At 37.1% G+C, this 15,116-nt stretch overlaps 1 long non-coding RNA gene across 3 annotated transcripts in view; it reads right to left on the bottom strand.

Annotated features, from left to right (window-relative positions):
• The window catches only part of LOC115508879, a 63,296-nt gene extending 49,168 nt beyond the window's left edge, over nt 1-14,128 (bottom strand). For all 3 annotated transcript variants that reach the window (XR_003967158.2, XR_004343293.1, XR_003967157.1), the window contains exons 1-3: nt 13,744-14,128; nt 10,509-10,555; nt 5,331-5,383 (exon numbers count right to left, since the gene is read on the bottom strand). This is a non-coding gene — a long non-coding RNA (uncharacterized LOC115508879). The remainder of the gene's footprint in view (nt 1-5,330; nt 5,384-10,508; nt 10,556-13,743) is intronic.
• Nucleotides 14,129-15,116: the final 988 nt, after the last annotated feature.

Here is a 15,116-nt window from a genome sequence, read left to right as displayed (position 1 = left end):
CCATTACCATGTTTGATTCAGAAAGTCAGGCAGGGGAGGAAAAGCATAAATAATATGGCTATGGGTTCAGAAAAAGAATATAAATGTCAACACATTAAAAAAATTAATCTATAGTTGATTGATCATGGCAGGCAAAGAAGTGGGGAAAGGTGAAAAAAAGGATAGGGAGACTAGAGTCCCTACCTTATGAGTGGGAAGCCAAGAGATACTGTTGGTAGTTGAGAGCATACGCACAAAAAAGAGAAGTGTAAACATAACATGAGAAATGCAGAAGAGATCAGTATAAGAAATTAAAATAGTTTAAATATTTGAAAGGAGGAGGAGAAAAAGTGAGCCAAATTCTCATGTTTCAGAGAAGGTATCAATAGATGTTTATTAAATACCTACTCCATGCCACACACTAGGCCAGGTGCCAAGGATGCTGTAATGCACACAGGAACAAGAGGGGGAAACTGATGCTTGAAAGGTATCTCATTGTTGTTCACCCTCTTTCCTCTTCCTAGAATGCTTTATTATCCTTGTTTTCTGGAAAATGTCTATTCCTCCAACACAAATCCATGCTTAAATGCATGGAATCTGACCATGACTGAAGAAACAGAGGTAAAAATATATAATCTAGAGCTATGGAAGTAACCATTAAGAAATATAAAAACAAAGAGTAGAACAAGGTTGCCTACGGGTAATAAATAGCATTAGTGATGGGGTGGGGAGTTGTGGAGGAGACTATTCCTTTCCTTGAAATGCTCTTTGCACTAAGAGGCCACTGTGACTGAAACATGGCCCCTTCAGTGACAGATTTGTTGCCCTGGCTGCTGGGAGTGCTGTTCACTATCAACCCCTTCAGCAATTGTCTCAGGTGCAGAAAGTCATTCCTCCCAAAGTCGGGCAGCTTCCCAGGCAGCCACATTTAATGACAGACTGATCCTGAAGTTAAGGTTGGCCATCTCAACCCGACTTGGAACCAAGAAATCTTCAGAGCCATTCTAGCTTCTGCAAGTCACGCGATATTGTCACTGGGCCTTCACTTGTACATATTCCTGCTTTCATTCCGTTCCACAAGGGTTAATCCCAATGGTGTTCAGTAATAACCCATTCACTAAACTCTCTCTCACAACTCTCTATGACAATTTAGTGGAGGTATTACATTGATAAACACAAGTTTAAATGCTAGAGGAGTGCCAGTGATGGTTTATTCACTGTAATACACAACAAATAATTAGCCAGTAAAACAGAGAAGATTTGTGACAATATAATTCACTTTCACTTTTATTAACGTAAGTTTCACTTTATTTTATTCCACTTTGTTCTCTTTCGTATTTTTGTTAAGGATTCTCTGCTTTCTACCTAATATCTAGCCCAAACATGAAACTGGAGTGTCGTTTTAAATACAAAGAAAACATTACTAGTTGTTTATTACTGTGTTTCCTTTCTATTATACACTTTAATTTCATCAATACTTCCTTCATGACAAGATATCGTTACTGATTGGCCAAAAAAACACATTTCAGTTTTGAAATCTATTAGCTCATATATTTTTATAATACTTTACCACCAAGTGATAGTAAATTCTTTTTTGCAGTGTATCTCTGCAAAGCAAAGATTGTAGCTACATTAGTTATGTATCTGATTCCTAAATATTTTACATAAGGCAGATGATCAATAAATTTTAAATGATTTTAAATGAATTAATGAATGAATGGACTTGCTTCATACAATATTTCATCTAGAAATCTTTGTACAATTATTAGCACATGCTGACTTCTTGCTATTTTACCCATGATATTCTAAGTTCTAGGCATGTCAATCTCCTTGCAGTTCCTAGACTCTCCAAGTCTCTGCTCCTCAATCATTAAGTTCATAAGTATTTATTAAATATGTACTCTGGAACAAACTGAGTGTTGATGGGGGGTGGGAGGGAGGGGAGGGTGGGTGATGGGTATTGAGGAGGGTACCTGTTGGGACGAGCACTGGGTGTTGTATGGAAACCAATTTGACAATAAATTTCATATATTGAAAAAAAAAATACGTACTCTGTGCCCAGGTAGTATGGCAGGTGCTGAGGATACAATCACACTCGTGGTTTGAAATGCATCTTGTTGTTCACCTTCTGTCTTCTGCCTGGAATACCTTATTGTTTTGGTTTTCTGTAAATTTTTATTCTTCCAAAATAAAGTCGTGGTGAAGAGTATGGAGTCAGACGACCAACATTCAAAGCCTTGCCCAACGGTTACTATGAAGTTGACTTTAACCAAGTTCCTTAACCCGTAAGTCCGCAGTTTTCTCCTATTTAAAATATGGATAATAATTACTTCTGCTTCTTACCAGTTGTTGAAAGGTTTAAGTGATACAATATATGTAAAGATCTCAGGTTAGCCCCTCTTCATAATTGTTTAATAAATGTTAGCTATTATTGCCAATATTACTGTGTCCTGCTGCTAGAAAAATAGTTGAATGATGACAACAAATTCCAAGATATATTAGCTGCCACCAAAGTAGTGTGATGTTAGAACATCAACAGATCTTTTACTCTTCTTATGAAAGTTTTCTAATCTGAAAACATAAAATATTGTCTAGTATGTACAATAGAGAATTAATAATCAAGCTAACCTATCATATCCAGAAATCACTACAAAGTTGTGGAAACTGTGGGAAGAAGAGCAAAATTTGGAAAGGAACAAAGGAAGGGAACTCACATTGTTCTAGGTTTAAGGAAGCAAGTGTTCCAAAGCATATCCATTTTGCTTTATTTATTTTTTTAAATTTATTGTCAAATTGGTTTCCGTACCATTTTGCTTTATTTGGTTCTTTGGCCACTTCTATGAACCAAGTAAAGCTTCCACAATTGTCCTCAAGATTCAAGAATTGAAAACAGTAAACTGTTTTCATGTTTTTCTTTTATTATGGAATAAAAACAATACTAGAAACCAGAATATATAGCTTCTAGTCAAATGTTCTCTCAAGTACCCAAAGTTCTTAATATGCACACAAATAATTTTATTTTATTGTTTTAAGTGTTTATTTATATTGTCTGCCAGCACAGAGCCCTACGTGAAACTCGAACTCACTAACTGTGAGATCATGACTTGAACTGAAATCAAGAGTCAGACGCTAAACTGACTGAGCCACCCAAGCACCCCCACAAGGGATTTTAAATCAAAGCCTTTTATTAAAAGGTTCTTTCCTGTGTCAAGCTTAAATGATCTCGATAATCACTGTGGTATCACTTATGTGAGTGCATGGATGTGCAGCCTCTCCATCAACAAAACACAGAGTTCCACAGGAGGGATAAAGTGGAAACACGTGTTGCCACAAACATAGTGTATTGATACTCTTTTCTGCCTCCTCTTTCAATCGGGCAATCCATCAGCAGCATACACTAAGCACCAATCATACACTCATTCTATAGGTAATCTAAGATATTGAACCTGATCTTATTTACCTGAAATTTAAGTGAATGCCAAACTTCTGCCCATGCAACAGTGAATATTCTAGGGTTGAACAGTTTTTCTACTTGGAGATCATGGACTCAAGTGCCTTAAGTGTAATAAAATCAACTTACTTCCAGAGTTGTTGTGAAGATTAGTTGAGACACCATATGAAAGTCTCTAGAGCACTGCCTAGCGCATAATAAGAGATCGAGAAACACCTAAGTGCCATAGGTAATGTGCATATCTGTAGTAGTGGACAGCTAAATTTTGAATAGTTTAAGCCTGTGGGTTCAAACGGTAATGACATGCTTATGGAAGCATTAATGTGTATTAATTAGCTGGATGTCCATTTTTGGAGGAAGAGCTTTTTTCCCTAAATGAGATTTTACATTCCGTTTTAGGGCCACCATATCAAAATACCACAGACTGAGTAGTTTAAACAAGAGAAATGTACTTTATCACAATTCTGGAGGCTAGGAGTCAAAGGTCAAGTTGTCAGCAGGTTTGGATTCTTCTGAGGCCTCTCTCCTTGGTTTACAGATGGCTGCATTCTTGCATGTTCACCTGGTTGTCTCTCTGTGCATGTATGTTTCTGGTGTCCCTTCTTCTAAGGGCTCCAGTCATAATGGAAGATGGCTCACCCTGAAGACCTTGTTTTAACCTAGTCACCTCTTGAAAGACCTTACTTTCAAATATGGCTACATTCTGATGTAGTAGGGGTCAGCATTTCAATAAATGAATTCAGGGAGGACACAATTCAGACCGTAACACCTTTGCAAGGACACATAGCCTCACAGGGATGGACTATATACAACAAGCTTTATTATTGCCTTGTCCAAGGAACCCAGTGGAAAAGAAAAGAAAGGATCCTTAGCCAAAGTGAGAGAGATAAGGGCAAAGTCTGTGACTCTTGCAGAAGAATGTGACACACACCTAAAGCATGAAAGAGTAAACAGACACTCTGTGGATGGATGTGTAGATTGAGTCTAATTATACAGAGGAAAGAGGAATGGAATTTCCCTCAGTAGGTCTCATAAGGTTTAACTACAGGGCACAGAATGAGAGTATGTCCTAATACCTCAGTGTCTGGAGAGATGATTACTGGCACAAGCCATCTCCTTCTTACAGGCCAGCATTGCTTTCTTTTCAGAGTCAACAGGAAACAGAAGAGGGTGTCTAATGTTATCTATTTGTGGTGTCCATGCACTCAGGGTCTAGAAATGCCCAGGCAAGATAAATATGCCAATACTTTAGACTGAATGATTATGAAAGTGTTATGGAAGATGTCACTATGAAGTACTATTTTCTGGAGCAACCTTTGACACCAGCAACATGGTCTTGCTCCATAGAAGCTATAATATGTAATGGTTAAGACTCTAGGCTCTTGCTCCAAAGTTGGCTGGCTCACAGTCAGAAGTGATACTTACTAGCTGGATGACTTTGGGCAAATTCCTTGACCATTGCTTCTCAACAACTTCATATCTAAAATGGGAATAATACTGGTTCTTTCATCATTGGGTAGCCTGGGAATTACCTGAGGTAAAATGTGCAAAGTGATAAGAATATTTCATTACCAAGGAATCCAGAACAAAGAACTCAATCTCACTAGAGGGGAGGAAATTTCCAAAATTTTCATTGTCAGATACAGCAAATAAAAATACAGGATGCCCAATTAAAGTTTATTATCCTATAAATAATGACTATTTTTTGAATAAGTAGGTCCCAAATGTTACATGAACACTCTTATACTAACAGTTTATTTGTTGTTTATTTTAAATTCAAACTAACTGGACAGCTTGTATTTTATTAGGCAACCAGAAAAGAAACGTATTGAGTGACATTGATAAAGAATATCAAAGAGCACAATACCTTGAATTTTGAAGTTGTTTAAAACACACATACCTTAGGGCTGACTAAATAATTTAGTAGAGCCAAAGGGCTACAATGTAGAGAACCTGTGAGAGAAATGGAGCATTCAGATTGGGATTGCATTAGGAAAACCGGGTAGCTACAAAATAGAAAAATGAATTACTAAGTATCATGAAAGTAGCAACTGAATCATCATCTCAGTTCAGCAGAATTTGTGCATTTAGAAGGTATTCAATAAAAGCCTGATACATGAAAAATTAGTGAATGATTAAACAAATAAAGAACACAACTATTTGAATGAATAAAATATTTGATAATAGTAAATTAGAAAGTATGAGGTAAATGAAAGGGATCATGGATTCAGGGAGATAAGTTAGGAATGGCTTGTGGGACTCCAGCTGGAGGGAATGAAGAACAGTCTAGAATAGACGGAGTTGAGGGCGCCTGGGTGGCGCAGTCGGTTAAGCGTCCGACTTCAGCCAGGTCACGATCTCGCGGTCCGTGAGTTCGAGCCCCGCGTCAGGCTCTGGGCTGATGGCTCAGAGCCTGGAGCCTGTTTCCGATTCTGTGTCTCCCTCTCTCTCTGCCCCTCCCCCGTTCATGCTCTGTCTCTCTCTGTCCCAAAAATAAATAAAAACGTTGAAAAAAAAATTTAGAATAGACGGAGTTGAAATGGAGAAAAAAAGGTTCTAAAAATATTTCAAGATAAAAGTCACAGGACAGGGGAACTATGCACAAGCTTTATTACCATCATCCAGCTGAGAATGCGCTCCTCAAAAATGTATCAGTTCACTGTCAGGATGGCTAAAATTAACAACACAAGAAATGACAGGTGTTGGCAAGGATGCAGAGAAAGGGGAACCCTCTTGCACTGTTGGTGGGAATGCAAACTGGTACAGACACTCTGGAGAACAGTATGGAGGCTCCCCAAAAACTAAAAACAGAACTACCATACAATCCAGAAATTGCACTATTAGGCATTTACCCAAAGGATAAACAATACAGATTCAAAGGGGCACATGCACCCCAATGTTTACAGCAGCATTATCAACAATAGCCAAACTATGGAACCAGCCCAAGTGTCCATCGACTGATGAATGGGTAAAGAACAGTAGCCTACATAGATATAGATGATATAGATATAGATACAGATATTGATATAGATATAGATAGATGTATATATAGATGATACAGATGATATAGATGTAGATATAGATTATAGATATACACATAGATGATATAGATATAGATGTAGATATACATGATATAGATAGATATAGATGATATAGATATAGATATAGATATGGATATATATAGACAGATATTACTCAGCCATCAAGAAGAATGAAATCTTGCCATTTGCAATGATGTGGATGGGGCCAGAGTGTGTTATGCTAAGCAAAATAAGTCAATCAAAGAAAGAAAAATACCATATGATTACATTCATATGTGGAATTTAAGAAACAAAACAGATGAACATATGGGAAGGGGTGGGAGAAAGAAGAGAGGGAAACAAACCACAAGAGACTCTCAACGATAGAGAACAAACTATGGGTTGATGGAGGGAGGTAGGTGGGTGATGGGCTAGATGGGTGATGGGTACTAAGGAGGGCACTTGCTGTGATGAGCACTGGGTGCTGTATGTAAGTGATGAATCAATGAATTCTACTCCTGAAACCAATATTGCACTGGATGTTAACTAAAATTTAAATTCAAAAAAAGGTAAAGGAAAACCAAAACCAAAACAAAACAACAAAAAGAAATGCATTGGTTTGGATGCTTCAAACTTTGTGGAGTTTTTTTGTTTGTTTTTGTTTTTAATTTTTTAAATGTTTATTTTTGACAGAGAGAGAGAGAGAGACAGAGAGAGACAGAGCATGAGTGGGGGAGGGTCAGAGAGAGAGGGAGACACAGAATCTGAAACAGGCTCCAGGCTCCCAGCTGTCAGCACAGAGCCCAACACAGGGCCTGAACCCACAGATAGCGAGATCATGACCTGAGCTGAAGTCAGTCGCTCAACCGACTGAGCTACCCAGGCACCCCTGTTGCTTCAAACTTTGTTTAACATGCATTCTAGTGGGCAAAACCCTTCCTATGAATCCATCAAGGCTTTCCATTTCAAAGATTATGGGAAGAGTACAATAATGAAAACCCAAAATTTGTTGCTGTTGTTGTTTATTTTTTTCACAAAAGAAGTTTAATCATAATCAAAAGTAAATATTCATTAGACAGTGAAGAGTCACATTGTCTAGAAGCAGATTTTTAAAAGTAAAAGATAGGACATGTATACATAAGTATTTGAGAGACCCAATGTAAATAAGCTTCATCTAAGAATGTTGTTCCAGTATTCTGATCTGTACACATACCAGACACATCCGAAGACTCCCTCCTCTTGAATATAATACTAGAGAAAAATACAAGTAAACCTATTCGAAGTGGCAAATCACAAAGGATTTTCTCTTCTAACAGGTACACACAAAGTGCTTATTGATGCTGTATCAATAATGCTCATGCGTGAACCAAGAAAGGAATAAAAAGAGTTGAAAGAAAGTCAAGTCATTATAAGGCTTATTTATAAAAATGAAGTATATCTCTCATTAGCACAGAAAGGTATTGAATTTTTCAAATTGTTAATATTTCTTTAAGCTTCACAGTTATGGAAAATCTGCAGCAGGAATAATCTTATATTTACTAGAAGTAAGTATTACCATTAGTGTGACTGAGTGTTTTAGAATTCATGGAGAAATTGCAGGGGTTTATTTTGTTTTTGAATGTTTCATGGTTTTGGCATATCACAAAACAATTTTTAAAGGCATTGTTCCCTAACTTTCAAACTCATTTATTTAAAAAAAAAAAATGATGTGTCTGATGCAATTAACCCTAGTTCAAATTTTTGAACACTAATTGGTCTCATTAACAAAGAGATTTTTTCCTTTTAACTCAGAGGGGGACAAAACTTTTCCAAAAAACCCCCAAATAGTTATACAGGGTTGAACTTTGAAATGTTCTCTGTGGAACTTCTACCAGAAAAGCAGGTTGCCTAGTACACGCCATTTAGTTGGATGGCATGAGAGCAATGCCACAGTCCCCAGAATGATCAGCCAGACATTCACACCGTCCCACTTTCACCCCGCTCACGCTTTCGCCAAAGGATGCTGTGCTCCCACTGTTACATATTTAGAAACCCGTTTTCATATTTTCTGAGTATTCTATAATCCAGCACTTCAGGAATATGACTGCAGTAAGGATAGAACAGAATTAGAGCAAGAGCCAAACGGAGACACCAACAAGAGTGTTTCCACCACTATTTCTCCCTCAGAAGCAAGGACAGATTAAGAGTCTGTAGCAGCGACGTGAAAGCGGAATGTTCAAGTTCAGCCTATACTCTATGACAAAATTAAATACTAACGTTAGCAATATTCAAAATGAAAAGCTAATAGGCAAAATACTGTAAAGAAAAACATTTCTTTCAATTCCTTAGTCTTGTTATAATCTTAACACTTAATGGGACTCCACAAAATGTTGAGTTACCTCACAAAGAATTGATAATATTGTTACAAGAGAGTCAAAAGGTAATATTAGCAAGTAACCAAGCTTTGTTTTTATTCATTCAATATTTATTAAACCATAATTCAATGTGCTAGGAATTACAGGAAGTATATTAATAGAAGCATATTAATCTGTTACATTAAGTACAGCACATGAATAAGTCTTCATGTGGTTCCAAGAATTTATTAACATAAAAACTAGTTAGAAGATGGAGTGCCTGGGTGCCTCAGTCAGTTAAGTATCGGACTTCAGCTCAGGTCATGATCTCATGGTTCATGGGTTCGAGCCTAGGGTCAGGCTCTGTGCTGACAGCTCAGAGCCTGGATCCTGTTTCAGATTCTGTGTCTCCCTCTCTCTCTGCTCCTCCCCCATTTGTGCTCTGCCTTTCTTTCTCTCTCTCTGTCTCTTTCTCTCTCTCAAAAATACAATGAACATTAAAAATTATTTTTAAAATACCAGTTAGAAGCTAACACATGATGGTGGTCATGATTGCCACACTATGAGGGAAGATGCTATGTACATCTACGAAGTTTAGCTCTTGGCCTGTGGAAAAGTCAGAATTAGTTACCTAAATTAATGCATTTTCACAAATTAAACAATTTAATTTTTAATAGAAATATTAGGTTCCTAAATCAAACATAATAAGCCAAAGAAGAAAATTAAAAAATGATATCTCCTCAGCTTGGGGGGGAAAAACGCTCACATTCAATATTACCTAAAATCAGAATCATAAGCCTTGCTTCAAATGAGTGTATAGTTTGTCAAGAAAAATGACTGATATCTAAATAGCTATAATACAAGCTAGAACATGATTAAATGCCATATGTGAGGACCAGAGTATGAGATGGTAGTTCAAAGAAGGGAGATAAAGTATACTGTTAGGAAATCTGCCATACTCCATAAGGCAGACAGTATTTGAGCATGTGTCCAAGTCTTTGAGAGGGTTAGGATCTACTGGCCTGAAGAGGGAGTTCTATGTAGAGGGAATAACACAAGCAGAGTTGCAGAAGTAAGAAATTCTGAGACATATACCACCAGGTCCAGAGAACAATTCCATTGGCAAATGCTATGCATAAAGGGGAAATATGAGTAATAATAGGGAAATAGTGAGAACACATAGGGAAATAAAATTTCCCTGATTTCTCAGTGCTCCTGTAAAAAGCTGGAGACATAGAAATAAAAAAGAAAAATGCTTGCTTTCACTTTCCCTAGAAACATTTTACCTTCCATATATCATTAAGATTAGATCTGCACTTATTTGTACAGTTAACTGCTCTGATCTGTACATATGATAAAACTTCTCTTATCTCCCCTAGAGAGCTAAATGCTTACAATCTGGATTAGGCACCTAGATTAAGAAATCAAGGTATTACGAAGACCTTTTTCCCTAGGAATTTATAATTCAAAAGGGATGAAACCCAGACATTGGATACATCTTTTGGTTACAAAAGCTGTGGATCCCAGGGTTTACATGTTCCTTGGAAACATGTATTTATATTCTAAAAGGTTCCAGTGAGTGACAACCCAGAATCCTTTCCATTCCATTTCAAAAGATCAAAGGGTTTTTTTCTCCTTTCAGAAGGAGACAGGAACAGTTAGTTGTCTTTCTCCTCCTGAACAAATCCATTGTTTTCCATCTCTCCTCTAAGCAGTGAAACTTACCACTTGCCTTGAAAGTGTCCATAGGAGTTTATGTTCCCTCAGTCTAGCTGTGGGCAAAGAAATGTCACAATGTTACTGTTGATTTGGTTGTAAGTATCAATACAGAACTCTTCCCTCACCCAGCTGCCTCCTGTTCTTGTATTAACATATATATATATATATATATATATATATATATATATATATTAACATATATATATATATACACACACACACACACACACACAGACACACATATATAAGTCTAAATATACACACCCATATACATAGATATGCAGCATTCATGTACACAAATACACACATAAGGGAGAACATCTCAGAACCTTCATCGTTTTTGACAAAACAGAGATCATGATGAACATTCACTGGCAAGCCAAAAGTTTTAATTTTAAAATGCTTCCTTTTGAACTGCAGGGAACACCTTCCAAAAGCTGCAGGGAAGTGGTATCTTATCCCTGCAGACATTACAACTGTTTCCAGCGTAATATCATTTCTTTGAAAGAACGGCTCTAAAATGTCACTGCAGCCCACAACAGAGAACGTAGAGGCAGGTGAAAATCCAAACAGAAATTGAAACCTGAGACAATTTAGTTCAACAAAACTCAATTCTATTTAGTTAAGTCTGCTCTTGGGAATTTGAGGATACTAAAAAGATATTTTTCAAGACGGCTTCCTCCAAGGAACGGACTTTTTTTTTTTTCTCATGAGACAAGACAAATACACACTTGAACTAGACCATGCTAATATTTTTGATTTAGACAGTAGTTGATAAAAATGGTTAGGAAGGGAAAACTCAGTGCATTTAGGAGACCATATTTCTGAAGGTGTGTTCAGACTCTTCCTTCCCTACTTTGTAAGTAATTAGCAATGTCCTTATATTGTGGTTCCCCAAATGGAACTGATAACTCTATAACTACCTGCCTGCAACCCTTAACAATCTCCCAAAGCACCAGATGTCAAAGAAGATAAGGATAGAAAGGCTGGGTTTACCAGGGTTAGAAATCATTTATAAGAGCATCTAGAATTTGCTTGATTTTCTCATTCAAGATCTTTGTACCTCTTGACTTTGGAGTGAAATAAGGTTGAGTGTGATCTTGGACAGTTTACTTATCTCTATGAGATACAATGTTCTCTTCTGTGAAATAATGAAGCTATGCAGATGAAATGAGATGCCAGGTATAAAATAACCATCATATCATCTGACTCACAGACACTCAATAAATATTGTTCTCTGCTCTCCTGAAGCCACTCCTCTTATATATTCCTGATTCTAGAAATGGCTTTTAAGTGAAATGTGGGACAACAGGGATGTCATTGTGTTGAGCAGAGGTGGATAGTCAGCAGTATATAAGAACATAAAATTGCTTATGATTTTCAGCTTTGGTCATAAATATGAAAGGTGACAGACACAGGAAAAATATTAAGAGAGAGTTCCCTATGGCAGTGCAAGCTGCAAAATCAGGCAAAATTTGAAAAGCAAGTGTTTGATTGAATTTTTCTCCTCAATGAACAAGTAATAGCAGTGACAGGCATACAAGTGGGAAAAAGCATGGATCCAACTGAATTTGTAAAATATGTAAACAGGATTGTATTCAGATTGTATTCAGATCAACAGCACATAGTGTGATCAAAAACGTTTCTAAGTTAGAGGGCAAAAAATTAAGAATTCATGATTTTTGAAAATTTTAATAATGTAATTGGCTCAGATTTTCAATAAATTGCAATGTTTTCTCAGGAGAAAGAACAAAGAATAGAAATTAATCAAATACCAAAAAGTGAAAATTACATTTGGTTGAACAACAGCAATGAATCTCAACATGTGCTGGAAACTCAGGAAAGTTGATTCACCATCAAGCTTCTTGAATGATTGGACCTGGGTGAATAATCTTTTCCGATAATACTCCTTGTGTCTTTTACTTCTCAGTAAAAGACTGAGATCACTGTGTGATCACTGTCATCATTTGATAACGAAAAAGTTTTTAACTGTAATAAATCAGTGTGTTTTCATAGTGCTACCTGGCTGCAAATCTGAGGTAACATCAGGCACAGGCTCTCTTTACTGATCTTAAAGTTTGGAGAAGGCAAAAATCAAGTTCTGTCTGAATATTGTGCTTTTGTTTTTCAAGATAAACTATTGCTGTTTGAGGGTTTTGTGGGTTTTTCTGAGTTTGCTTTATATACGTTTCTTCTAAAAATATATTGATCTAGGGCATCTGGGTGGCTTATTCGGTTGACCGTTCGGCTTTGGCTCAGGTCATGATCTCGCAGTTTGTGAGTTTGAGCCCCGTGTTGGACTCTGTGCTGACAGCTCAGAGCCTGGAGCCTGTTTCGGATTCTGTGTCTCCCTCTCTCTCTGCTCCTCCCCCGCTCGTGCTCGCTCTTGCTTTCTCTCTCTCTCAAAAATAAATATTAAAAAAAAATTTAATATATTGATCTGACTGATATGATGCCAAGATTTTGCTTTCTAAATAGGGAATTTTTAAGCTTCTCCTTTCTCATCTGATTACAGTTGCACCTGTTGAGGACAGGAATTTCATGGCTCACAGTTCTTCCCTATGTACCATATACCCAATAACAAGATTCTTGGTCAATTTCCCTCCTAAGACTTCAAGCCCCCTGAATATGTGGAATGCATTCACTGCTTCCCTCTGTCTTGAAAAAATAGAAATAACAAATTCATTATGTTAATTACTTTCTCAAGTATACTTACCAATTTGCATAAATTTCTCAAAAAAATAAATCTGGCATTTTTTAATAAGCTTGCAAAGTTCCAATTAGAAACAATTTGCCAAAAACGGTACTAGACTGCTTTTAAATGGTGTTATTAAAGAGCGGAAGGGGACCTGTCCATTGAACCTGCTTCAAATGAGGTAATAAAATTATGATTAAATGAAATCAATGCCAAGGGAGGCTACAAGAGATCTTAGAACACCTGCTCCTGCCTCAGACATTTTTTTACCTTTTTATTGAAATGTAACATGTGTACAGAGAAATACACAAGTCATTAGTACATAACTCAAAGAAATGCCACAAATTTAATGTGCCTGTGCAATAAAGAGCCTCTTGTGAATTACTGTTCTGGTCACTACTCCTCTCCAAAAGAAAAACGACTATTCAAACTTTTAAACCATACGTTTATTTTGCTGTTTTGAAGTTTATATAAATGGAATCATAGAGTATATGCTCTTGTGTACAATTTATTTTGTTCCATATTAGGCTTATGAGATCAACCCACCTTGTAGGCATGAGACTAGGTTTGGGCAAATCTGTATTTTCTGCCTCCTCAAGTGGTAGACATTCCCAACCTGTAATATTCACATAAAATGCTGAAACCAGTAGAGTAATAGCTTTAAATTCTGTGAAATGGTCAACTTATTATGAAAATGAAGTATATACAAAAGTAGAGCGAAGAATGAAATGAACTCACACGTAGTTAGCATCTAGTGGCCACGACTTCGTCGGCTAAGGAATTCTTATTTAATCTAAAATTCCACTTGCTTCCCTCTCTTCAGTCCACAATGTGGGGTTATTTCTTAAATACCCAGTATCATTCCATCTATAAACATTTCAGTGTTTAACTCAGAAAACAACAAGTTATTTTAAAATTTAGTTTAGGGGCTCCTGGGTGGCTCAGTCAGTTAAGCATCTGACTCTTGATTTCGGTCCAGGTCATATCTCATAGTTCATGAATTCGAGCCCTGAGTCAGGCTCTGCACTGACAGTGCGGAGCCTGCTTGGAATTCTCTATCTCCGTCTCTCTCTACCCCTCCCCCATTCACTCTCTCTTCCTGTCAAAATAAATAAACATTTTTAAAAATTTATTTTAAATACTATTATCATCCCTAAAAATAAAAGAATTTCTTAGTGTTCTGGTTAGCATTCAAATGTCCCAATTTTGTCATTTTCCCCATGTATTTTGTTTGTCTGGTTGGTTGCTTAAAGCAGTGCCCAAACAAAGTCCACGTGCTTTATTAATTAATTAGTTTATTGAGAGAGAGAGAGAGAGAGAGAGAGAGAAAGGGTGCAAGTAAGCAAGGGGCAGAGAGAGACAGACAGAACTGGGGATCACCAGAAGTGGGACTCGTGCTCAGGAATTATGAGATCATGACTTGAGCCTAAGTCAGATGCTTAACCAACTGACGACCCAGCCACCCTTTTTTATTATTATTCCTTCCTTACTCCCTTGAGAGAGAGAGAGAGAAAGAAAGAGAGAGAGAGAGAGAGAGTGCAGGGGAGGGGCAGAGAGAGACAGAGAGAGAGAATCCCAAGCAGTGTCCATGCTATCAGCACAGAGCCCAATGGAGGGCTTGAATTCACGAACTGTGAGATCAAGAACTGAGCTGAAACCAAGAGTCAGATGCTTATCTGACTGTGCCACCCAGATGCCCCAAATCCATGTGCTTTAAATTAGGTTAATATGTCCCTAACCACCCTTAATCTTGTTTTTTTCCTTGCAATTCATTTCTTTTTTAATTTAGAAATGGAGTGGTCTTAAAATTTTGCCAAAGTATGGGTTTTAATGCTTGCCTTCCCTTGGTGTCATTTTTCTTTTTCTTACTAGATTAGCTAGTGGTTTATTTTGTCTATTTTTCTCCCAAGGAAATTAGC

The sequence above is a fragment of the Lynx canadensis genome, chromosome A2, assembly GCF_007474595.2.
Source record: "Lynx canadensis isolate LIC74 chromosome A2, mLynCan4.pri.v2, whole genome shotgun sequence".
Taxonomy (NCBI): Eukaryota; Metazoa; Chordata; class Mammalia; order Carnivora; family Felidae; genus Lynx; species Lynx canadensis.
The sequence above is the reverse complement of the archived record's forward strand: the minus strand, read 5'-3'. Positions and strand labels throughout refer to the sequence as shown.